The sequence below is a fragment of the Triturus cristatus genome, chromosome 4_2 (genome assembly GCF_964204655.1).
Source record: "Triturus cristatus chromosome 4_2, aTriCri1.1, whole genome shotgun sequence".
Classification (NCBI taxonomy): Eukaryota; Metazoa; Chordata; class Amphibia; order Caudata; family Salamandridae; genus Triturus; species Triturus cristatus.
The window spans coordinates 981,083,724-981,109,414 of NC_140586.1; the positions used below are offsets into that span (position 1 = coordinate 981,083,724).

Below are 25,691 nucleotides of genomic sequence, written 5' to 3' on the forward strand. Positions count from 1 at the left end.
TGGACCACCAGCTGTCTTGTGGGTGCATCAAAGAATTTGAGGATGGGTCGAAGTCCTCTGATGATGCCATAGCAAGAAGCTGCCACCTTCTTGGTATGACAGATGAAACTCAGAGAAGGATCAAGCCACACCCCCAAGTTTTTTATCTCTGACGCTGGGAGGGGAGTCACACCCAACTCCGAAGGCCACCATTTGTCATCCCACAAAGCCACCTGTTTACCAACCACCATAATCTCCGTCTTCTTGGTGTTTAACTGAAGACAGTTGGAATTCATCCAGTTAGCCACTTCCCGCAGACCATCACAGAACCTGGGAGCCTCCAGGTCTGAGTCCCCACTCAGTGTGACCGCCAGCTGCGTGTCATCTGCGTAAGAGACCATGGTCAGGCCCCACCGCTTGACGACCGCAGCCAACGGTCTCACATACAGATTGAAAAGGGTGGGACTCAGTGAAGACCCCTGTGGGACTCCCTGGTCTAGCAGGTAGGATGACGACTTACCGGGCGGGATCGCCACCTGGAATGACCTATCCGTAAGGAAGGAACGAAACCAGTGCAAGGCGGAGCCAGAAACGCCCACCTCCTCAAGACGCCGAATCAGAATCCCGTGCGAGACCGTGTCGAAGGCGGCACTAAGATCTAATAACAATAGTGCCGCCGTCCGACCGGAATCCAGCACGGAACGCAGATGCTCGACCATCGAGAGAAGGGCCGTCTCCGTGCTGTGACCCGCACGGAACCCGTTCTGGGTAGGGTCGAGAATGTTAAGCCTACCAAGATGATCTGTAAGAGTGGCATTCACATGGGCCTCCGCTATTTTCATGGCCCAAGGGAGAAGGGAGATAGGGCGGTAGCTTTCAGGTTTAAGGGGGTTAAGGGTTGCCTTCTTCAGAATTGGCGTGACTACTGCCTGCTTCCATCTAACGGGAACCACTCCAGAAGAGAGAGACAGGTTGATCAAGGACAGCACCGGGGTATGGCAAACCGGTGCCAGGGTTTTGAGTTGGGCCGGTTTCAGGGGGTCTGCCGGAGATCCAGACTTGATTTTGGCGCTGAGAAAGTCAAACACCTCCAGAGATAAGGGGGGTAAGATTGAAAGACATTCCCCCTCACCTAAGGTGCGACCAACCTGCTCTAGCTTCAGGGAACCCGTTGGGAAAGTGCGATAGATGGCTTGCACTTTTTCATGGAAGAAAGAGGCCAAACCCTCACAATGTGAGTCCGAGCATATTTCCACTACAGTTGCTGCTAGGAGGGCAGCCCCGACCAGGCCCGGGCCGGTAAATTTATCGATCGGCCCCTGCTTCGCCGCACCTCCACCATGCTTGTCCTTGGTCATTGTTGCAGACCCACTCCTAGATTACAGCCGCTCAAGACCCAGGGGACCTGAGGGTGGGCCACCCCCACCACCTACGATGCTGCCTCTGGGATGCTGCCTCTGCCAAGTGTTCTTAGGTGCCAAGTGTCCGGCCAGAGCCACCTAAATCAGGGTCCTGACCACCCCGCCCCAGGCACCCAGTCGCAGTCGCCTGGTCCGCGGGTCCCCGGCCAATCTGGCCTAGGCCCGATCGCCGCCAGAAGGATCCAATCGCCACCACTCGAGTAGGGCCCTCGGGGGAGGGGCTCAACATCCGCACCCACCCCACCAGTCAGCCGTAGCAGGTCCCTCTGTCGCGGGGGTCCAGGAGGCCACCGCCCGTCTTGACCGGGCCGAATCACTGTCCGTGCGTTCCTGCCACCCCCATCCAGTCTCCTCACCCTCCTGCGGTCCGACTCGACCGCCGAACCCCCAAGTCTCAGATGCAATGGGGGGGAAGAAAGAGAGTGCGGTGCCCAGAAGGCCAGGGGGCGACACCGATGCAGGGCCCGATCACTCACCGCACCTCTCTGCCACTCGTAGCACTCCGGGCCAGGACGCCCCAAAAATCCTCTGCGGGTCACCCCCGGGGCCAGGCTGAGGCGTCTCCACCCAGGGCACCGCACCACCACCCCCGTCCGTCCACGTCGGGGCACGATGCGGGTCTTCGCCGCGTCTCCGTGCTCGGAGGCCAAGCCCCGCCTCTCCACGTACTGGAGACTGTGGCTCACCACGCCACGCTAGGCCTGCGGGCGCCGTTCAGGTGTCTGGCTGCTTGCGCGGGACTCTGGCCCTCAAAAATCAATCAGGCTGTCACCGCTGTCCGCCGCCACCGTCACCGTCGCGCAGGGCACCCCAGCCCTGGGGAATCAGGATATTTCAGCAGGATATCTTACACGGGTGGGCGTGAGCCGACTCAGAGCCCGTCCACCATCTTGGCTCACCAAGCCACGCCCCGGATGGTTCTTTTTTAATGTGTCTGGCAGGGGTGCTTCTGTTATGTCAATGTAAGTTGTATTAAGGCCTCGAGGTGATATACTATTAACCCCTTCTGTGCCCATGACGAGTTAGTCTCGTCATGGAGCACGGTCGCGCTGTGCCCGTGACGAGACTAACTCGTCATGAAACCCGCCCACTAATGAAACGCCCGGCACAGGAGGGGGAAAGGGCGTGGCACAGAAGGGGTTAATACCTAGGCGCTCATAAAATCCTAACATTAAGAGGTTATTCAATGGTATTGCTATTACTGGTCTACTAAGGTCAGTTCCTTTAGAGAGGGCAACAGCCTGACCATTATAACAATGGATAATTAATTTGGGGGTCTGTTATAATTGATTAGTTAACTGTTGGGGTATAAACCTAATTCAGTCAATTACTTTAAACTTTCATGTATAATATTATAACTGTAAAGAATAGGAAAGCTAATTCTTATCCCTAAAATATACACTAAATAGCCTAAACGTATATACTAACATTATTATGCATCCACATTTCATACATGTACATATACATCAATACCAAATTTCATAACCTGGCAACCAAAACACTACTTCATCAATCCTAAATTACATACTAGGCAAACAAAACATTACTGGTCACTTCTCTCTGGATTCATAGAGAGGACAGCATTTCACTATTTTGCAGAGCATACACTGATTACTCAGCCTTAAACCCTGTTCTGCCTTGACCACTTTTGACTTATTTAGTTGAGTCACTAGTATCTTCCGGTCTTACCACTCGGATCCCTCAATATTGTGTCAATACATAATCTTGTATGCGAACAATGAAATAATATATTATTGTAATAATTGCTAAAGTCTTTACATATAAAAAGGAATGGACCTCACACTGTTCCCACCTTAAATAAAAGCCATGCACCCTAGTCCTACCTGGCCCTTAGAAATGCAGAGACTTTTACTGAACAATGGTGTCTCGTTTACCTTTAAAAGGTGAGCAAGTCACTTTTAAGGGGAGAGGCAGTATTCTGGGCTGGCAGTTAATGAGGTCAAGCAGAGGTCCTGTCTGGCATGTCAATGTGTAGGATAAAAATCTATTAAAGTAAGACAGAACAATTTTAAGTAATGATATGGTTTTAACCAATAAATCAATTCGGAAACATCAGCCAGTCTCAAACAGAGACCAAAGTCTGAAGTTCAAAGTTCATGATTACACACAGTAGTGTATAAATGCGAAAGCGACAAAAACACGGGTTACAAATTCCTCTGTGATGCAAATACCAAGCTGGGCAAATAAAATAGTACCTAAACACTGTACATGCCTATGCTTAGCAGAAACCCCCTCTTGGGTGGTTTTTCTTTTTCTTCTCAGATTAAGGGTGAGATAATCTTGGAAAAATGTTTTAGTTTTTCTGCATAGTGAGTGCTTATCTCTTGTTTGACCTTAATGGGCCCAACCCAGCCTATCCAACTTTAACATATTCTCAAGAGGCTTGGGTTAAGGCAGAATCCACCCTTTGTACATCCTGAACTCAGTTATCCATGACAAATCAAAAAAACTATGTGGCATATTCTCAAGTATTAATCGCCGAGTTATTGGCACTTTAGCGCAGCAAAAATGGCAAAAGAATTAACTCTTCATTCTCAAGCTGGTGCAAACAGCCGATATCGCCAGTTTTCCAGCGATAGCTTCCGCAAAAAACATCACCAGAAATGAGAGTGACAACTAACGCTAATGATATGCAGAGTAGGCGTTCCCGTGCAAAAACACACAAAAACACCACTTTGCGATATTCCCAACAACCAGCCAGATCTGCGATGCGAACCTAAAACAGGTATAAGGCGCGTTAGCAGCAGGGATGCAACCCCTGCCTTTAATTGGTGTAAGCAGGATGACTACCTGCAGCATGAAAGGGAGCCCAGCCCAGAGCCACATCTGAAGACCAACACATGGCATGAAGACACTGATTATGCAGCTCCAAGACCCAAGAGGTCCACAACACCCACCGCCACCACCCCCATGCCTCACCGGACCACCACCCCCCGTACTACCACCGAGGCAGCGCAGAACAGGACAACGGATGGTCCCAAAATGGCATGTCTCTACAGGTCTGAGTTGTGACTCTTGGGCATGTTTTTTCCGCAGATGTGCTATACTTAGTTATGCATGTGTGCCATTGTGCCCATCTACCCCATCCCCCCAGTCCCTCACCGTTGCTCACCCTGTTGCTGTTGACTCAGGTCCTGTTGTGCAGTGTCCGGTCCCCCAGCTCCTGCCACCATCACCATGATGATCCCCGGCTGGTCCTCCGTGGGGCTTGTGGGGTTCTGGTTGTCCTCTGTTCTCACTTTGGCTACCTCCATGGTGCTTCTCAGTTGTATGTGTTTTGTTTGTGTTTTTTGCTGCCGTTTTTATAGTGATTTTTTCCCGCCTGACTTGTGGGACTTGCAGGCGTGGCACTGCTTCTCGCTGTATTTTTATAGCTGTTAAGCCCACTCAAACATTTTTTTACATTCGTAGATAGATTTTTATCGCCGTCCCGGTAATTCTATCGCAGATATTTGACGTGTTATCGGGAGTCTATCGCATGTTACCACCGTATTGTGAATAGGCGGCGATATGAAACAGTGCCTAAACATATTTTGGCGATGATTATCACGCGTTCTTAAGAATATACCCCTATGTATACTGTTAGCCTCTGGTAGTGTTTGTTTAAGATATATAAATGTGGTGACCTTTTCTGTGACATCTATATTAATTATTGATAACCTATCATTTTGAATCTGCAAAGAAATAATATATTTGTGTGTTTCAGCAGAGCCAAATTTTCCATGTAACGTTTATGTGTCGTCCCTAAAATTAATGTGCACTGCGACCTATGTATTTCTGCGGCACCCTCAGTTATCCTTTTCAGCACATCCATGTATTGGCCTTAGAAAGTTCACTACTTACATAGGTTTAAGACTATCCCTCTTCTGAAATGTCTATATTGTGGCTTGGGATTTTATGTTTGTGTGTATGTGTCTACAAAATGTATTCCTATTATTTCCGCTGATCACTTTCAGTGTATTACCTGTGCCGTGCTGTTCTTCCTTTCATGAATAGCCTATGATGTGGTGTTGCTCCTTCAATGTATTACCTGTGCCGTGGTGTTCTTCCTTTCATGAATAGCCTTTGATGTGGTGTTGCTCCTTCAATGTATTACCTGTGCCGTGGTGTTCTTCCTTTCATGAATAGCCTATGATGTGGTGTTGCTCCTTCAGTGTATTACCTGTGCCGTGGTGTTCTTCCTTTCATAATTAGCTGATGATGTGGTGTTGCTCCTTCAGTGTATTGCTTGTGCCGTGGTGTTCTTCCTTTCATAATTAGCTGATGATGTGGTGTTGCTCCTTCAATGTATTACCTGTGCCGTGGTGTTCTTCCTTTCATGAATAGCTTGTGATGTGGTGTTGCTCCTTCAGTGTATTACATGTGCCGTGGTGTTCCTCCTTTCATAATTAGCTGGTGATGTGGTGTTGCTCCTTCAGTGTATTACATGTGCCGTGGTGTTCCTCCTTTCATAATTAGCTGGTGATGTGGTGTTGCTCCTTCAATGTATTACCTGTGCCGTGGTGTTCTGACTTTGGTGGATAGCCTGTAATGTTGTGTGCTCCTTCAGTGTATTGACTGTGCTGTTGTGTTTTGCCTTTGATAGATAGTTTCTAACTAGATGTTCCCTTGTGTATAGGCTGTGCTGTTTTGTTCCTCCTTTGGTCATGAGGTAGATAGACTGCAGCTAAGTGCTCCTCCTTACGTTTAGAGCCTATGGTGTCATGTTTTTCCTGTGATGGACAGCCTTTGATGTGGTGTTTCTCCTTCAGTGTATAATTTCTGCTGTGGTGTTATTCCTTCAGTGAATAGTCCGTGCTGTGCTCGTCCTTCTTTGGTAGACAATCTATGCTGTGGTGTTCCTCCTTTGGCGTATTCCTTGTGCTGTGGCATTCCTCATGAGGTAGATAACCTGTGCTATTGTTCCTTTGGTAGACAGCCTGTACCATGATCTTCTTCCGTAAATAGTTCTTGCCATGGTGTATTTCCTCGGGTGTGTAGTTTGCACTATGGTATTTCTGATACATAAAACAGCCTGTGACCTGGTGCTCTTTCTTCAGGAGATATGCAGAATTATGGTGGTGGTCCTTTGATTGATAGGCTGTATCATTATGTTGACCCTTCTTTGGAAAATCTATGCTGCCATGTTTATCTTATAGTGGTCAGCCTGTGCTGTGATATGGTGTTCATCATTTGGTGTATAACCTGTGCTGTGGTGCTCTCCTTTCAATAGACAGTCTGTTGTGTGGAGTTCTCCCTTTGGTAGACAGCAGTGCTGTGTTGTGGTGTCCCTCTTTATTGGATAGCCTGTGCTGAGGTATTCCTCTTAGGGTTGATAACATGTGTTGTGGTGTTCCTTCTTCAGTAGACAGCCTGTACTGTGGTGTTCCTTTTTCAGTAGATAGCATGTCCTTTGGTGAGTGTTGTTCCTTCTGTGGATAGCTGTGATGCAGTGTTCTTCTTTCAGTGCATAGACTGTGCTGTGGTTGTCCTTGTGGGTTTGATAACATGTGTTGTGCTGTTCCTTCTTCAGTAGGGAGTCTGTGTTGTGCTGTTCCATCTTCAGTGGATAGTCTGTACTGTGGTGTTCCTTCTTCAGTGGTTAGCCTGTGATAAATGTTCTTCCTTTGGTGTAAAGCCTGTATCTTATTGTCCCTTTTTGGTGAATACCATGTACCTTCTTCTATCTTTTGGAGGGCAGCATGTATCCCGGTGAAAAACGATTTTGGATGATTAATCTAAATGTAAGAAAGGGGGCAGGTCTGATGTTCGACTTAGACTCCCTAAAAACCTGGAGGGAGAAAATAATATGTGTTGCAAAATGAATACTACATCTTTCTTTCCTCAATTACAGCTGGCTGGGCATCAAAGTTGTATGAATAATTCTTTTGTGAAGTATAAGTATTAGAATGGCTATGCTAAACAGGCGACTCTGTAAATGAATAATACTGAACATCAGATACATCCTTACTCTGTGCTTGTATCTAAATAAACAATATGAGAACAGAGTGATTGTGTGTAGTATATGTATATGTGTGTGTTTGATTCTGCTGGTCTGTTTATGTGAATTAATGTGTTTGTATATGTGAGTATGTGTGCCGTTTACCCGTCAGCTGTATTGTGACTGTGTTTTTGTTTAGGTTAGTATGTGCAAGTGTATACATATGTGTGAATCTGCTTGCACCTTTATATTTTTGTATTGTGTTTGTTTACATACATGGGTGTTGTTTCTGTTTGCCTTCTTCTCTGTGTATACATGTTTGGGTGTATTTAGAATGGTCCGCATGTGCTCACTTTTAGATTTGTGTACATCCAGAGAAAAAACAAGTCATTTTCATTTACCAAGGAAGAGAAGGCATTATAAGGTGGGTGGAGAGGGGGTGGAGAGCAGGTGGAGACTATAACAAACATGACTATAAATCATCAGTTCCCTCTCTTCAGAGCTACAAGTCGATGGATAGAAGGGTTTTGTTCATCACAATTCTAACTGAATAAATATTGTACTTAAAATTTGCAGAAAAAGAACTTGCAAAACAGGATTGTCCCAGAAGACAAAACACACGGCTGTATACCGGACGTACCTGTGATTTCAGACAGTGAGTGATGTTTATTTAACTCTTTGAGGAGTCACCTGTGTTAGAAATTGTAAACTCTACACAGTTTGTGTATTTCACTCTCTATGGAGTCGCCTGTGTTAGAGATTGTGTACTCCAGGCAGTTTGTGTATTTTACTCTCTGAGGAGCCGCCTGTGTTAGAGATTGTAAACTCCAGGCAGTTTGTGTATTTCACTCTCTGAGGAGTCGCCTGTGTTAGAGATTTTAATTTCCAGGCAGTTTGTGTATTGTACACTCTGAGCAGGCAGCTGTTTTAATGATTGTAAACTCCAGGTAGTTTGTGTATTTCACTTGTGGAGAAGTGTGGCTCACTGGTTAGAGTAGGCAGACCTGGAAGCAGAGGTCAGCCCGGGACCAGGGTTCAATTCCCGGCTCGACTGGGTCTTGAGTCCATAAATTGTCCATGGACTCGATAATTCTCGCTCCAGTGCATACTCAATTCATGGGTTCACACTCTGCGACTCTGGGCAATAGCTTGCTTAATCTCCACAATGGCCCCTCGTGGCGGGATGCCTGGCTTTCACCTTGTGGATGCCCTGCTGGGTTATCTCACAGGGGAATACCAGGACGGGTTCCCTAAGCAAGCGCTTAGAGACCGGTTGGTGATTTGCGCTATATAAATATCTGCACATTTACATTTACTCTCTGAGGAGTCACCTGTGTTAGAAATTGTAAACTCTACACAGTTTGTGTATTTCACTCTCTATGGAGTCGCCTGTGTTAGAGATTGTGTACTCCAGGCAGTTTGTGTATTTTACTCTCTGAGGAGCCGCCTGTGTTAGAGATTGTAAATTCCAGGCAGTTTGTGTATTTCACTCTCTGAGGAGTCGCCTGTGTTAGAGATTGTAATTTCCAGGCAGTTTGTGTATTGTACACTCTGAGCAGGCAGCTGTTTTAATGATTGTAAACTCCAGGCAGTTTGTGTATTTCACTCTCTGAGGAGTCACCTGTGTCAGAGATGGTAAACTCCAGGCAGTTTGTGTATTTTACTCTCTATGGCGTCACCTGTGTTAGAGATTGTAAACTCCAGGCAGTTTGTGTATTTTACTCTCTATGGAGTCGCCTGTGTTAGAGATTGTAAACTCCAGGCAGTTTGTGTATTTTACTCTCTGAGGAGTCGCCTGTGTTAGAGATTATAATCTCCAGGCAGTTTGTGTATTTTACTCTCTATGGAGTCGCCTGTGTTAGAGATTGTAAACTCCAGGCAGTTTGTGTATTTCACTCTCTGAGGAGTCACCTGTGTTAGAGATGGTAAACTCCAGGCAGTTTGTGTATTTTACTCTCTATGTAGTTGCCTGTGTTAGAGATTGTAAACTCCAAGCAAGTTGTGTATTTCACTCTCTGAGGAGTCGCCTGTGTTAGAGATTGTAAACTCCAGGCAGTTTGTGTATTTCACTCTCTGAGGAGTCGCCTGTGTTAGAGATTGTGTACTCCAGGCACTTTGTGTATTTTACTCTCTGAGGAGTCGCCTGTGTTAGAGATTGTAAACTCCAGGCAGTTTGTGTATTTCACTCTCTGAGGATTTGCCTGTGTTAGAGATTGTAATTTCCAGACAGTTTGTGTATTGTACACTCTGAGCAGGCAGCTGTTTTAATGATTGTAAACTCCAGGCAGTTTGTGTATTTCACTCTCTGAGGAGTCACCTGTGTTAGAGATGGTAAACTCCAGGCAGTTTGTGTATTTTACTCTCTATGGAGTCGCCTGTGTTAGAGATTGTAAACTCCAGGCAGTTTGTATATTTTACTCTCTATGGAGTCACCTGTGTTAGAGATTGTAAACTCCAGGCAGTTTGTGTATTTTACTCTCTATGGAGTCGCCTGTGTTAGAGATTGTAAACTCCAGGCAGTTTTGGTATTTTACTCTCTATGGAGTCGCCTGTGTTAGAGATTGTAAAATCCAGGCAGTTTGTGTATTTTACTCTCTGAGGAGTCGCCTGTGTTAGAGATTGTAAACTCCCGGCAGTTTGTGTATTTCACTCTCTGAGGAGTTGCCTGTGTTAGAGATTGTAAATTCCAGGCAGTTTGTGTATTGTACACTCTGAGCAGGCAGCTGTTTTAATGATTGTAAACTCCAGGCAGTTTGTGTATTTCACTCTCTGAGGAGTCACCTGTGTTAGAGATGGTAAACTCCAGGCAGTTTGTGTATTTTACTCTCTATGTAGTCGCATGTGTTAGAGATTGTCAAACTCCAAGCAAGTTGTGTATTTCACTCTCTGAGGAGTCGCCTGTGTTAGAGATTGTAAACTCCAGGCAGTTTGTGTATTTCACTCTCTGAGGATTTGCCTGTGTTAGAGATTGTAAACTCCAGGCAGTTTGTGTATTTCACTCTCTATGGAGTCGCCTGTGTTAGAGATTGTACACTCCAGGCAGTTTGTGTATTTTACTCTCTGAGGAGTCGCCTGTTTTAGAGATTGTAAACTCCAGGCAGTTTGTGTATTTTAATCTCTATGGAGTCGCCTGTGTTAGAGATTGTAAATTCCAGGCAGTTTGTGTATTTCACTCTCTATGGAGTCGCCTGTGTTAGAGATTGTAAACTCCAGGCAGTTTGTGTATTTTACTCTCTGACGAGTCACCTGTGTTAAAGATGGTAAACTCCAGGCAGTTTGTGTATTTTACTCTGTATGGAGTCGCTTGTGTTAGAGATTGTAAACTCCAGGCAGTTTGTGTATTTTACTCTCTGAGGAGTAGCCTGTGTTAGAGATTGTAAACTCCAGGCAGTTTGTGTATTTCACTCTCTATGGAGTCGCCTGTGTTAGAGATTGTAAACTCCAGGCAGTTTGTGTATTTTACTCTCTGAGGAGTCGCCTGTGTTAGAGATTGTAAACTCCCGGCAGTTTGTGTATTTCACTCTCTGAGGAGTTGCCTGTGTTAGAGATTGTAAATTCCAGGCAGTTTGTGTATTGTACACTCTGAGCAGGCAACTGTTTTAATGATTGTAAACTCCAGGCAGTTTGTGTATTTCACTCTCTGAGGAGTCACCTGTGTTAGAGATGGTAAACTCCAGGCAGTTTGTGTATTTTACTCTCTATGTAGTCGCATGTGTTAGAGATTGTCAAACTCCAAGCAAGTTGTGTATTTCACTCTCTGAGGAGTCGCCTGTGTTAGAGATTGTAAACTCCAGGCAGTTTGTGTATTTCACTCTCTGAGGATTTGCCTGTGTTAGAGATTGTAAACTCCAGGCAGTTTGTGTATTTCACTCTCTATGGAGTCGCCTGTGTTAGAGATTGTACACTCCAGGCAGTTTGTGTATTTTACTCTCTGAGGAGTCGCCTGTGTTAGAGATTGTAAACTCCAGGCAGTTTGTGTATTTTAATCTCTATGGAGTCGCCTGTGTTAGAGATTGTAAATTCCAGGCAGTTTGTGTATTTCACTCTCTATGGAGTCGCCTATGTTAGAGATTTTAAACTCCAGGCAGTTTGTGTATTTTTCTCTCTGAGGATTCGCCTGTGTTAGACTTTGTAAACTCCCGGCAGGTTGTGTATTTTACTCTCTGAGGAGACACCTGTGTTAGAGATTGTAAACTTCAGGCAGTTTGTGTATTTTACTCTCTGAGGAGTCGCCTGTGTTAGAGATTGTAAACTCCAGGCAGTTTGTGTATTTCACTCTCTAAGGAGATAGCTGTGTTAGAGAATTTAAACTGAAGGCAGTTTGTGTATTTCACTCTCTATGGAGTCGCCTGTGTTAGATATTGTAAACTCTAGGCAGTTTGTGTATTTCACTCTCTGAGGAGACAGTTCTGTTAGAGATTGTAAACTCCAAGCAAGTTGTGTATTTCACTCTCTATGGAGTCGCCTGTGTTAGAGATTGTGTACTCCAGGCAGTTTGTGTATTTCACTCTCTGAGGAGTCGCCTGTGTTAGAGATTGTAAACTCCAGGCAGTTTGTGTATTTTACTCTCTATGGAGTCACCTGTGTTAGAGATTGTAAACTCCAAGCAGTTTGTGTATTTTACTCTCTATGTAGTTGCCTGTGTTAGAGATTGTAAACTCCAGGCAGTTTGTGTATTTCACTCTCTATGGAGTCGCCTGTGTTAGAGATTGTAAACTCCAGGCAGTTTGTGTATTTTACTCTCTGAGGAGTCGCCTGTGTTAGAGATTGTAAACTCCAGGCAGTTTGTGTATTTCACTCTCTGAGGAGTCGCCTGTGTTAGATATTGTAAACTCCAGGCAGTTTGTGTATTTTACTCTCTATGGAGTCGCCTGTGTTAGAGATTGTAAACTCCAGGCAGTTTGTGTATTTTACTCTTTATGAAGTCGCCTGTGTTAGAGATTGTAAACTCCAGGCAGTTTGTGTATTTCACTCTCTATGGAGTCGCCTGTGTTAGAGATTGTAAACTCAAGGCAGTTTGTGTATTTTACTCTCTGAGGAGTCGCCTGTGTTAGAGATTGTAAACTCCAGGCAGTTTGTGTATTTTACTCTCTGAGGAGTCGCCTGTGTTAGAGATTGTAAACTCCAGGCAGTTTGTGTATTTTACTCTCTATGTGGTCACCTGTGTTAGAGATTGTAAACTCCAGGCAGTTTGTGTATTTTACTCTCTGAGGAGTCGCCTGTGTTAGAGATTGTAAACTCCAGGCAGTTTGTGTATTTCACTCTCTGAGGAGGTAGCTGTGTTAGAGATTGTGTACTCCAGGCAGTTTGTGTATTTCACTCTCTAAGGAGATAGCTGTGTTAGAGATTGTAAACTGAAGGCAGTTTGTGTATTTCGCTTTCTATGGAGTCGCCTGTGTTAGATATTATAAACTCTAGACAGTTTGTGTATTTCACTCTCGGAGGAGTTGCCTGTGTTAGAGATTTTAAACTCCAGGTGGTTTGTGTATTTCACTCTCTGAGGAGACAGCTCTGTTAGAGATTGTAAACTCCAAGCAAGATGTGTATTTCACACTCCAAGGAGTCGCCTGTGTTAGAGATTGTGTACTCCAGGCAGTTTGTGTATTTCACTCTCTAAGGAGATAGCTGTGTTAGAGATTGTAAACTGAAGGCAGTTTGTGTATTTCGCTCTCTATGGAGTCTCCTGTGTGAGATATTATAAACTCTAGGCAGTTTGTGTATTTCACTCTCGGAGGAGTTGCCTGTGTTAGAGATTTTAAACTCCAGGCAGTTTGTGTATTTCACTCTCTGAGGAGACAGCTCTGTTAGAGATTGTAAACTCCAACCAAGATGTGTATTTCAGTCTCTGAGGAGTCGCCTGTGTTAGAGATTGTAAACTCCAGGCAGTGTGTGTATTTTACTCTCTGAGGAGTCGCCTGTGTTAGATATTGTAAACTCCAGGCAGTTTGCGTATTTCACTCTCTGAGGAGTTGCCTGTGTTAGAGATTGGAATTTCCAGGCAGTTTGTGTATTGTACACTCTGAGCAGGCAGCTGTTTTAATGATTGTAAACTCCAGGCAGTTTGTGTGTTTCACTCTCTGAGGAGTCACCTGTTTTAGAGATGGTAAACTCCAGGCAGTTTGTTTATTTTACTCTCTATGGAGTCGCCTGTGTTAGAGATTGTAAACTCCAGGCAGTTTCAGTATTTTACTCTCTATGGAGTCGCCTGTGTTAGAGATTGTAAATTCCAGGCAGTTTGGGTATTTCACTACCTCAGGAGACAGCTTTGTTTGAGATTGTAAACTCCAGGCAGTTTGTGTATTTTACTCTCTATGTGGGCGCCTGTGTTAGAGATTGTAAACTCCAGGCAGTTTGTGTATTTCACTCTCTATGGAGTCGCCTGTGTTAGAGATTGTAAACTCCAGGCAGTTTATGTATTTTACTCTCTGAGGAGTCGCCTGTTTTAGAGATTGTAAACTCTAGGCAGTTTGTGTATTTTACTCTCTATGGAGTCGCCTGTGTTAGAGATTGTAAACTCCAGGCAGTTTGTGTATTTTACTCTCTGAGGAGTCGCCTGTGTTAGACTTTGTAAACTCCCGGCAGGTTGTGTATTTTACTCTCTATGGAGTCGCCTGTGTTAGAGATTGTAAACTCCAGGCAGTTTGTGTATTTCACTCTCTGAGGACTCACCTGTGTTAGAGATTGTAAGCTCCCGGCAGTTTGTGTATTTTACTCTCTGAGGAGTCGCCTAAACTCCAGGCAGTTTGTGTATTTTACTCTCTTTGGAGTCGTCTGTGTTAGAGATTGTAAACTCCAGGCAGTTTGTGTATTTTACACTCTGAGGAGTCGCCTGTGTTAGAGATTGTAAACTCCAGGCAGTTTGTGTATTTTACTCTCTTTGGAGTCGCCTGTGTTAGAGATTGTAAACTCCAGGCAGTTTGTGTATTTTACTCTCTGAGGAGTCGCCTGTGTTAGAGATTGTAAACTCCAGGCAGTTTGTGTATTTTACTCTCTATGAAGTCGCCAGTGTTAGAGATTGTAAACTCCAGGCAGTTTGTGTATTTTACACTCTGAGGAGTCGCCTGTGTTAGAGATTGTAAACTCCAGGCAGTTTGTGTATTTTACTCTCTTTGGAGTCGCCTGTGTTAGAGATTGTAAACTCCAGGCAGTTTGTGTATTTTACTCTCTGAAGAGTCTCCTGTGTTAGAGATTGTAAACTCCAGGCAGTTTGTGTATTTTACTCTCTTTGGAGTCGCCTGTGTTAGAGATTGTAAACTCCAGGCAGTTTGTGTATTTTATTCTCTGAGGAGTCGCCTGTGTTAGAGATTGTAAACTCCAGGCAGTTTGTGTATTTCACTCTCTATGGAGTCGCCTGTGTTTGAGTTTGTAAGCTCCAAGCAATTTGTGTATTTCACACTCTGAGGAGTCACCTGTGTTAGAGATTGTAAACTCCAGGCAGTTTGTGTATTTTACTCTCTGAGGAGTCGCCTGTCTTAGAGATTGTAAACTCCAGGCAGTTTGTGTATTTCACTCTCTATGGAGTCGCCTGTGTTAAAGATTGTAAACTCCATGCAGTTTGTGTATTTCACTCTCTAAGGAGTCGCCTGTGTTAGAGATTGTAATCTCCAGGCAGTTTGTGTATTTTACTCTCTGAGGAGTCGCCTGTGTTAGAGATTGTAATCTCCAGGCAGTTTGTGTATTTTACTCTCTGAGGAGTCGCCTGTGTTAGAGATTGTAAACTCCAGGCAGTTTGTGTATTTCACTCTCCGAGGATTTGCCTGTGTTAGAGATTGTAAACTCCAGGCAGTTTGTGTATTTTACTCTCTATGGAGTCGCCTGTGTTAGAGATTGTAAACTCCTTGCAGTTTCTGGTGTATTTTACTCTCTGTGGTGGGGACAATGTAACAAAGATCCGATGAGAAGTTCAAAATAGTGAGTTTCTTGTTTAGAGAGGACATTAACAGAGTTAGTTCATCCATGGAAAAGAGTTGAAGCTGGATGCTCTCATCGACCCCGCTCAAATACTACCTGGGATTGCACCTCCACATGATACTGTGGTGAATCAGACCTTCAAATGGGTCTATTTCACAAGATGTTTTTAAAATGTGGTTTTCTCATGTATCTATTTAAGTTGGAGGTTACATGAAGGACCTGTCCTGCATTATTTTGATGCCATGGCACCACTGCTTGTGCTTTATATACAAATGTAATGGTATTTGGTCACAATCTAAATTATTGATTTTATTTGTGATGACTGTATGGTTAGGTCAGAGGATAATGCCAGACTCTAGGCAGAGTAACACTCAAAGTCAAGGAATGTCAGCCTATCCAAGTAGTGTAGCAAGGCAGAAGAGCAGCAGGGGCATACACCAGGAAAGTGTGGTAAATAATTTAATTACCGGGACTTAATTTGATGCGGAAAATCTATAATAATAGCTCAGTAAAATAAGAGGCAGAATCCGTGGTATTAGAGGTTCAGAACGGGCTTTATTCCAAAATCAATTCGAATTGAGGACTCCATATTCCATCACCACGAAGGTTCAGGAAGTGAAGGACCCCACTTTATTGACAAGTAATCATTTATATACAATAGGCATTACAGTGAAACAGATGCCGGAGGCGTAACAGTTGATAACAAAGATAAGAACATACATGCGTAACTAAAGTGGGTGTAACTAAAGAACGTCATCAGGTATGATGTCATAAATGGGTGGTTCCATGAAAGAATTTCGCAATGTCAGCAGAAATACTTGGCAGAGATGCGCGCGCAGCAGCATGACGTGTGATTGACGTGTAACTAGGGGATGAAGGGGACTTGACATTTAGCTCTACATGTGGAGACAGAAGTCTGGGGTTATGTCAACCTAATCCCAAATCATATCTAATATCCTATGTTTTAAAGAACTGTGTTATCTAGAAAGAAAGGTCTCTTAGGATAGAATCTTATTCTATACTGACTATACTGTCCGTTAGTGCGTGTACAAGCGTCTAAGTGTCTACACTAGATGCGAGGGCAGAAATCTTCCATAGTAATAGGGCTATGAATTACTTGCATGAAGACAGAGAAGCCGGGCACTTTGCTCGGTAGCTGGGCGAATGTTTACTTAAACTACTAGACAGGAATGTATTGGATAGGGAGCGGAGCAAAGCAGATAATCTTGAAGGTGAAATACAGTTTTTGGCAGGCAACAGGCTGGAGTCAGGCACCGTTAGCCGCGCAGGGAGTAGGACAAAGTTCATGGGTACAGATGCGAGCTCAGACTGGAGCTTTCAGAGGCAGAAGGCAGAAAAAGACTTGATGGCAGAATCAGGGCCTACTCGTCTAAACTGCAAAATGGGATAAGTGAACCATATAAAGCCGGTGGCCTTACATACTTAGGAATAGAATATCCGGCCCATTCATGGCGGATCTGAAAGAGGACATGTTGACGGTGGACGCACATGTGTTTGCGTCTTCATAACTGGAACTGGAGGAAACATACATGTACTTATGGTTTATACATGAAACCGTTGGGGTCCAAGATAGGGGACATAACTGACCATAAAAATCCATATTTCCACATTCCCTCCTTGTCCCCTACTTGCCCTTAAGAGATATCAATCTTCATCAATCCGTTGATCTGTTCATATAGCATCATTTGTTCTTCTTTCTTCTTCCGGAATCTTGAATGAAAACTTGGATGTGGGATACACGAGGTGGCACACAGACCACAAATCGCTGGTCCACATTGTAGGCATAAACAGCAACTGAATAGTATGAGAAAGCCAATACCTAGGAAGGATAGGACCCTCCATCCAAAGGTAGATAATACACTCCAAAACCAACTGGACCAAGTCCAGGTGCCTGGATTCTGGTGTATCTGGCTTACAATCTTATGAAGGCGAGTTATGGCTTTATATACAGATGGCGAATTTTCTGGTATGAAAATGCAACAGCTTGATCCGATGACCCTACAAGCTCCGACCCTATCGGCCAGGATGACGTCAAGGACAAGACGATTTTGAAGCACAACAATCCGCATAGCAGACTGCTCTTCTGTTAAATTGCCTAAGGCGGAAATAGTTTCGTTCACTACTGCTTCAAGGGTTCTGGTTAATCTACGTATCAGCTTACTATTGGTAACTGTACCTATATAGGGAAAGAGACCTTTATTGAAATCTGTGTATTTTTCCCATGCTGTCTCAGTGTAATCGACTATTGGGAGATCTCTCCATTCTCTATTGTGTACTAAATGAGTATTTCTATGATAATCAGGAGGAGCTAGGAAAACAGGTGGCAAAAGGAATCCACTGTAGCAGGTACCATCCCAATCTAGAGGCAAACGTATATATGCAGTCTGACCACATACAAAGTAGGAATGGCGAGAAGCTCTAAATGTAGACTTGCCTTGATCACTGAATTCTATTACAGTGGTGCATTTACTGTGGCCCATGTGTATAGAGCCATTCTTTTTTATACATAATTTACCTTTAACTGGAAATACTGACATAGCGGGCAAAATTGGTGCAGGTTCGGATTCGACATTCAGGATCATGAGATTAAGCGTGAAATTACCTAATCCATATACTTCATTTTCTAGATCAGTTCCTGTTCTTTTGGGAAGTCCCTTCTTGTCAGGGTAGCAGACTTTAAGTAAAACTAAGTGCAGGTTTCCCCATACCCAGTTGTCTTGATAAACTGCGGAATTCGAATCTTGGGAATTAATTAGACTAAACCATGCTCCACAGGAGCCATTGTGTGTGAACGGGTATGGGAAGAGAGGCAGAATTCCTTTATAGTTCTGATAGGGAGGGAGTCGGCCACATATCCAACAATTTGTAGCATTGCTAACCTGATGGGAATGATGTAACATACTAATAAAAGTGTTGTTGCGCAGCGCAAATCTATATGACAACTCATGCGGGGGAAGTTCACTAAAAGAATGTTCAGCAGTAACATTATGAACATGTTTAGAAATAGGGTAATATATGTGCAACAATATACTTGCAGCTATTATTAAAAGACATAAGAAAAACAAAATTAATAACGTCACTGTGCAATGACTACGCAGTGATTTATAGTACGCATGTTGTTTCATTCGCTTCCTTCGGTGTCTTTCTCTATTCAGGTCTAGGGGATTCATGTCAGGGACAAATTCGACCGATTCACCTTGGAGAGGACTTAAACAATCAAATTGTCTGACTTGGTAGACCTTAATTTTAGTCTGTATTGTTCTTTGTCATTCAGTTCAACAAAAGGAAGCTTTGAGTCAATCGGTGAAGACACGCAAGGTGTGTCATTTACATCGGACGGTAGTCCATGAAATTTCTTGATATGACTTGAATGTATCCAGCCTTTTCGACCTTCGATCTTCACGGCTGTCCTCGTTGTTAACAGTACGAGTTGAGGCGATCTCCACCTAGGATCCAGCTGGGACTTCCGGTCAAAATTCCTCACTAACACCAAATCCCCTGGAATTACGTCATGGGGTTTCACCTCGGTGTTGTCGGGAAAGGCTGCAGCTACCTGTGAACGACAAGATTGTAGTGCAGACATCAAGGAAGCCAAGTAATCTGTCAGCATGTTACAGTCAACATCAGTTATTTTTCGTGGTATAGGCGTCCCCCACATATTTGGTGGTCTACCAAAGACCACCTCATAAGGGGATAGCCCTGTTCGAGAGTGCGCTACCATTCTTATGTAAAAGAGTGCAACTGGTAAGGCTACTACCCAGTCGACACCTTTCTCTCTACATATTTTGGACAATCTAATTTTCAGAGTTTGATTATGTTGTTCCACGAGACCTGCTGCCTCGGGGTGTCGGACACAGTGAAATCTCCACTGATAGCCTAACAAAAGTGAAACGTGTTTCATTAGTTCGGAGGAGAACGGCTGGCCGTTATCTGAGTAGACAACATGTGGTAAACCGTATCGTGGGAAGAATTCTCGAACCAACTGTTTGGCAGTAGTCGGGGCAGTGTAATCTGAAACCGGGTATGCCTCTGTCCAACGGGAAAGAGCACAGACAACTACGAGAACATATTTGAATCCTCGACATCGTTCCATCTGGATATAATCCATCTGGAGGACTTCAAAAGAGTGGTCAGGAGGCTGAAATCCACCCTGTTCTACGGGAATGCTTTTACCTGGGTTAAACTGACAACAGATCATACAGGTACGGACTTTTTGTTTAGCTGCTGCTCGTAAATGTTTGTTGAACCAAATGTGTTGAATGCTGTCTAGCATAGCTTTTTCTCCTAGGTGCGCTGGACTATGTACAGTGTTAATGATAACTTGGACCATTGAATCAGGAAGGAACCACACAGATTTTTCCTTCGTCATCCATCCTTGATCCGTTTGGGTCCCTCCTAATTCAGTCCATTTCTGTATTTCATCTGGTGTAGCATGTGTCTGTATGTCAATTACGTCAAGAGCGGGATCCTTAACCGTCATGCAATGTGTTGGTGTCGGAACTATTGTCTTTGTCATGTCAGACGTGTGGGTTTGAGCAGTCTGTTTAGCTGTTCTGTCAGCTAAATCATTGCCTTGGGAAATGATATCAGTAACTTTCGTATGAGCTTTACATTTCATAATTGATATTGCAGTGGGTAGATGTATTGCATCTAGTAAGGCATGAATAAGGGGTCCGTGCTGAATGTGGGTACCGTGAGAAGTTAAATAACCTCTCTCTCGCCACAGCACGCCGAAGTCATGTACAACTCCGAATGCATAACGTGAATCAGTATATATGTTGACTTTTTTATTCGTAGCTTGAATACAGGCTTGTGTCAGAGCGACGAGCTCTGCTACTTGAGCGGACAAGGTATTTATGCGATTTGTTTCAATAACTTCAGTATCTGTTGTGACTGCATACGCGGCCACTAACTCTCCTGTACTTGTTCTCATACATGACCCATCTACATACAACGTCAGGTCTGGATCTGACAATGGGACGTCTGTCAAGTCTTGTCTAGGTTTCGTCGTGATAGTGATAACTTCAATACAATCATGTGCAAGTGGGTCTGTTCCGTTTACTGGTAACAGTGTGGCAGGATTCAATGTACTACAACGTCTGATTTCTATATGTGGCTGAAACAATGTTAATTCGTAACCAGTGAGTCGTGCTATAGTCAAGTGTTGTGTCTGTGTGCGGTTCAAGAGAACCTCTACTGCATGTGGTACTTGTACTGTCAATTGGTGTCCTAACACTATGGCATCGCTTTGTCTGATTGCTAAAGCTGTTGCTGCCACTGATTTCAGGCACGCAGGCAGAGCCTGAGCTACGGGATCTAATGTACTAGAAAAATAAGCACACGGTTTGTGTGATCCTGCTTGTTCCTGTGTGAGTACTGATAAAGCAGTACCTTCGCGTTCTGTAACAAAGAGTGTAAAATGTTTATAGTAACATGGTGTTGCTAAAACGGGTGCTTGACATAAAGCTTTCTTTAGGCTTTCAAAAGCTTGTGTATGTTCCTGTGTCCAAGGGAGGACAGTCGATGTGGCTGCCTCCTGTGTTGTCAACTGAATGAGTGGTTTTGCTAGAAATGCATACTGAGGGATCCACTGCCTACAATATGAAGTGAGGCCTATAAAAGCCCGCACCTCCTTTTGTGTCTTGGGTATTGGCATGTTAGCAATTAACTGGATGCGATCTGGTGTAAGCTGCCTTCCCTCCTTGGACAGCGAGTGACCAAGGTAAACAACTCGCTGGACACAGAATTGCAGCTTAGAAGGGGACACCTTGTGCCCCTTTTCGGCCAAAAATTGTAAAACTGTCAGTGAGGCTTTTTCACATTCAGGTTCGCTTCTAGCGGTGATCAGCAGATCATCGACATATTGAAGCAGGGCAGTGTTGACTGGCATGTGTATACTGTCAAGTTCTCGTTTCAGTGCTTGGCTATAGATGCTGGGGCTTTCTGTGAATCCTTGGGGTGCGCGTGTGAATTTAAAGCTTCGTCCATTTAAACTAAATCCGAACAAGTATTGGCTTTCCGGATCTATTGGGACGCTGAAAAAGGCATTCTTGAGATCAATTACAGTAAAGAAAGTTGCTTCGGAATCAATAGCTGTCAGTAATGAAGAAATGTCTGGAACTACGGGGTATTGTGGTACAATACATTTATTTAATTCGCGCAGATCAATAACCAATCGATATACTGGCGGGGCCTTTGGATCAGTTCGTTTAAGAATCGGAATTATCGGTGAATTACATACATTGGAGTCTGTTTCCACAACCACTCCTTGGGTAATAAGTTCGTCAATGATTTGCAGTAAAGCCACTACAGCATCTGGTGGTAACTTGTATTGTCGCATTCGTGGTAGTACCACTCCTGCCTTTAGTGTGACTCGATATGGTGTAATGTTCATGCAACCAACATCTGTAGGGCCTTGTGCCCATAAATGTGTGGGTAAAGTCTGCAGTCGGTGATCCATGTCTCGGGACACATAGTGCCCTTTGAAATCACGTAAAAACAATCTTACTCCTTCCGGAGAACAACATATTATAGCTCCTAGAGCTTTCAAAGTTTTTATACCTAACAAGTTTTCTGGGCATGATTTAGTAAGCAATAAATCTGTAGTTCGTGTCAAAGGACCAATCGTAAGGGGAAGAGGCTGTGATACTTCGTTAACGATAGGTTTTCCTGAAAAGCCAAGGGAAATATTCTGTGAGCCTGAGAGGGGTGCCCCTGGAACTTCACTACGTTTTATTGTTGTTCGGCTTGCCCCTGTATCAAGTAAAAATTTTCTATCTTGGCCTAATAGTTCACTGTGTACATAAGGTCCTTCTTGATCTACAGGGACCTCAATAAGGGGTAAGCCAACTTCCCTCTCTAGGCTGTTTCATGAGTATCGTTGATAATCAGGATAGTCATACTGTGCGGTCTGGTACATCTGTCGTGTCGTTGTTTGTGTGGCAGCAATAGGCTGCGGTGGTGGAGCCGGCATAGACTGTTGCGGAGCTGGCATGGCCTGTGCATGCTGCGGAGCTCCTTGTTGGTTCTGATCCTGTCTAAGTGGCCGTGGTCTTTCTTTTGTATTACCTATGGCGATATTATGTTTTAAAACTGGACAATCGTGTACATAATGACCTGGCTGTTTACAATAGTTGCATGTCCCTTTTACAGGACCTGTTGAAACACTGGACTGTGTCATACCCTTTTTATGACCGTCAGCTGGAACTGTCTGGGAAACTAGCATTTTCATTTTCGTGTCTTTCATGCGTCTTTGTTCATGTTCTTGTTCCTCTCTAATTCTATTGTGATGGTACTGTAGCATTTGTAACATTTGTGACGGAGTGTTACCTTGCCAGGTACTCTCGAATTTCAATACTCTATTCTTAACTTGGGGCAAAGAATTTTCAACTAACTTTGTCACAAACAGATGTGGATATGACTCGCTACTTGCTTTTATTCCACTATTTATACCAAAACATTTTTCGAATCGGGCATAGAAATCACTAGTGTCCTCATCTTGCTTTTGTTTACAGGCTGATATTGCACCCCAGTCTTCCTTTTTCGTAGTTAATAAACGTGGCAGTACCTGTACTAGTAAACCTGGTAGTGTTTTGGTCTTCTCCCCAAGCCCTGCACCTGGACCTCGAGCTTTTTCTTCGTTTTCTAATGCTGTCCAATCTATCTTTTGGTCTCCCACCTCCCAATCCTTTTCCTTGAGTTTTTCATAAATGCCCGCAGGCATTAATACCTTCAATATTGTCATAATGTCGGGGTAGGTATACTCTCCCATGAGCAACATGTCTTTAATTTCTCGGTGGAAACCCGCTGGGTCTTTGTCATGACTGGGTACCACCTTCTTCATTTCCAATAGTTCTATTTTAGATATGGGTGTGTATACAAACACACGTTTAAACTGATTGTCCTCACCTTTTATCGGGTGGACTTCGCGTAAGGGATTTTGTCTATCCATATAATACGTCGTTCTTTCCTTGATGGGCAGTGAAACATGTTCGGGACATACAAAAAGAATGTACTGCTTTCTGGATTCTAGTATTTCTCTAATTAGCTCAGTACCTGAACCTCTCCATTTATTCGTGAGTAATTTAGTCAATATATCAGGTAAGGGACCAGGGTCGGAGTGTTGGCTTTTATATAATATAAGGAGTTGTTGAATCATATAGATACCAGCTAAACGCTGTTCATCTGGGGCGAGGTTCAAAAACGTGTGTGCTAATGTATCATCACTATATTTTCCGGGACTATCAACCCAATGAACGGCCGACCTGGCTAATTCTTGTTCGTCCATAGAATCGAGTATATGATAACCCCTTCGTTCTCGGAGTAGGTTGTCAGCGGCTTGGAACGAATGTTCGGGGGACCTTATATTTATTATAGGAGTTTGGAAATTTCTGCTATTATCTGGACGTACCGGACGTATCGGATCAGTGAAGCATCTAGTATTATTGCAAGATCTTCCTCTACCTACATAGGCCATGGTTTCTAACTGTCCTGTGGGCAGTTCTAATTCTTCCTCGTCTTCGGTTTGTTCAGGTTCGTCTACTGCTAATCTTTCTTCGTGTATTCGTTCTATTTCTTTGCGGATCTTTCGGCACATAGCTACTATACATGATCGTTTATCATGTCTCCCCTCTGATATATTCTGACTCCATGTGGTAAGAATTTGCATTTCTTTCGGATTTACCCCTGGTTGGTCTTGATTTCTGATCACACAATTTATGAGGAAACGTAACAGTTCCCCCTGTATTTCCACTTTTTGGTACTCCATGGCTCTTGTTAATACTCTCAGAATCTCGCCCTGACTGGACAAAGTGATATATATTTTCTAAGTGTGTAATCATTCCTGGTAGCTTCCCTAAATATATAGCAGCTCGTCGGATACGTAATGATGCTAGCATCATTTCGTCCCCTTTTCCGGGCACAGGGTCATATCTACAATCTATTAGAAGTTCCTTGAGCGTGTTGGGAGTTACTAGTTTGGGCGTACGTTGGTGGGCTAATTCTTGAAAGGAAAGTTTATTTACTCTGGGTGGCGTGGAAAAAATGTTTGATGTACCTGGGGTGCTGGATGTGAAAGGATTCGTCGAACGTGATATAGCAACTATAGGTGTGGATACAGATGTCGAAGCAGATGTGCTTGCCTGAACTTGTGTCGGAGTTTGCTGTTGCGGAGGTACAGACGGAAGAGGGTCTTGGCGTTGAACCCCCTCTGCAGGCGGTATATGTGGCGCAGCATTAGCATACTCGGGAGCTGCGTCGTCTAAATAAGAGGAAAGAAAAACATCTTCTGCGGTTCTGGGATGCCCTTTGGGATGTACTTTTATCGGAAACAATGGGGGTGGCAAGTCTTTTGGTATCTCCGGAGTAGCCTTAGGTAATCCTTCGGCCAGGAGAGGATACATACCATTCATAAGGGCATTTCGTTGTCTGTCTACTTGTTCTGATTTTACTCGAGTACCTTCTTCAATTAATATATTTTCTCGAACTTTATTTAAATTCTCCTTACTCTTCTCTTCCTGTCTACGTGCTTTTTCTGTACGTCTATACGATTCTTTACGCCATAATTCAATGGCGTCTTTCTGTGATTGTCTAGCTTTCTTTTTCCATAATTCTTCCTCTACTTTCACGATGCAATCTGCATCCCAGGTCCCAGCTGCGGGCCACCTCTGACTTTCTGGTAATTCCTTGGTGTAGTCTACCCATAAATCAAGAAATAATATGGCGTCTAGGCCATGTTTATGATACATAAAGTACCCTGGAGTGTCCCTAGGAGGAATGGGAACAGCTTCTTCGAGTACCCCTTTTCTAGTTTTGATCTGTCTTAATTTCGAAAAGAGCGGCATTTTGAGAACTGATCTGATCTGATACCTAATTTTGAACACGTTTAATACAACGAAACACAATAATGAACAGTCATTCACACCACAATATGCAGAACGTATTTAAAACATTTAACATTTAACATTTAATGAACAACAATGATGGCCGTTCACTAAGCATAATACTCGATACTAACTAGATAATTCTGACTTCATATACTAGACATACTTGATATACTGCTAAACAGTACAGATACACTGCTGAAACAGTGCAGACCGGATTTGTGTACCCAAACCCGTCTTGACCGGCACAACCTATGTGCACGTCAGAACGCCTCCCCGACAATGGTACTCACCGGGTAGCTCGGAACGGAAGGCCTCGGAACTGAACTGAACTGAACTCGGACCGGACTGGACTCGACTCGATACTTCGGAACCTCGGAACTTCGGAACTGGTGGGCCTCTGTATACCTCGGATCTTGCTCTCTCAGCTAGGCTCTGGTCGGGATACTTCGCACTTCTCACCGCCTCGTCTGGGTGTTGATCGCAGCCTCAGTTACCCCCGCTCGGCAGGAGGGAGGTACAGGAAATCCTGTGGGT

At 44.0% G+C, this 25,691-nt stretch overlaps 1 protein-coding gene across 2 annotated transcripts in view; it reads left to right on the forward strand.

Annotated features, from left to right (window-relative positions):
• Positions 1-7,845: 7,845 nt before the first annotated feature.
• LOC146839206 (CD5 antigen-like) overlaps positions 7,846-25,691 on the forward strand; it is a 768,433-nt gene continuing 750,587 nt past the window's right edge. For both annotated transcript variants that reach the window (XM_085603219.1, XM_085603218.1), the window contains exon 1: positions 7,846-7,996. The gene's annotated coding sequence lies outside the window, so the exon portion shown is untranslated. The remainder of the gene's footprint in view (positions 7,997-25,691) is intronic.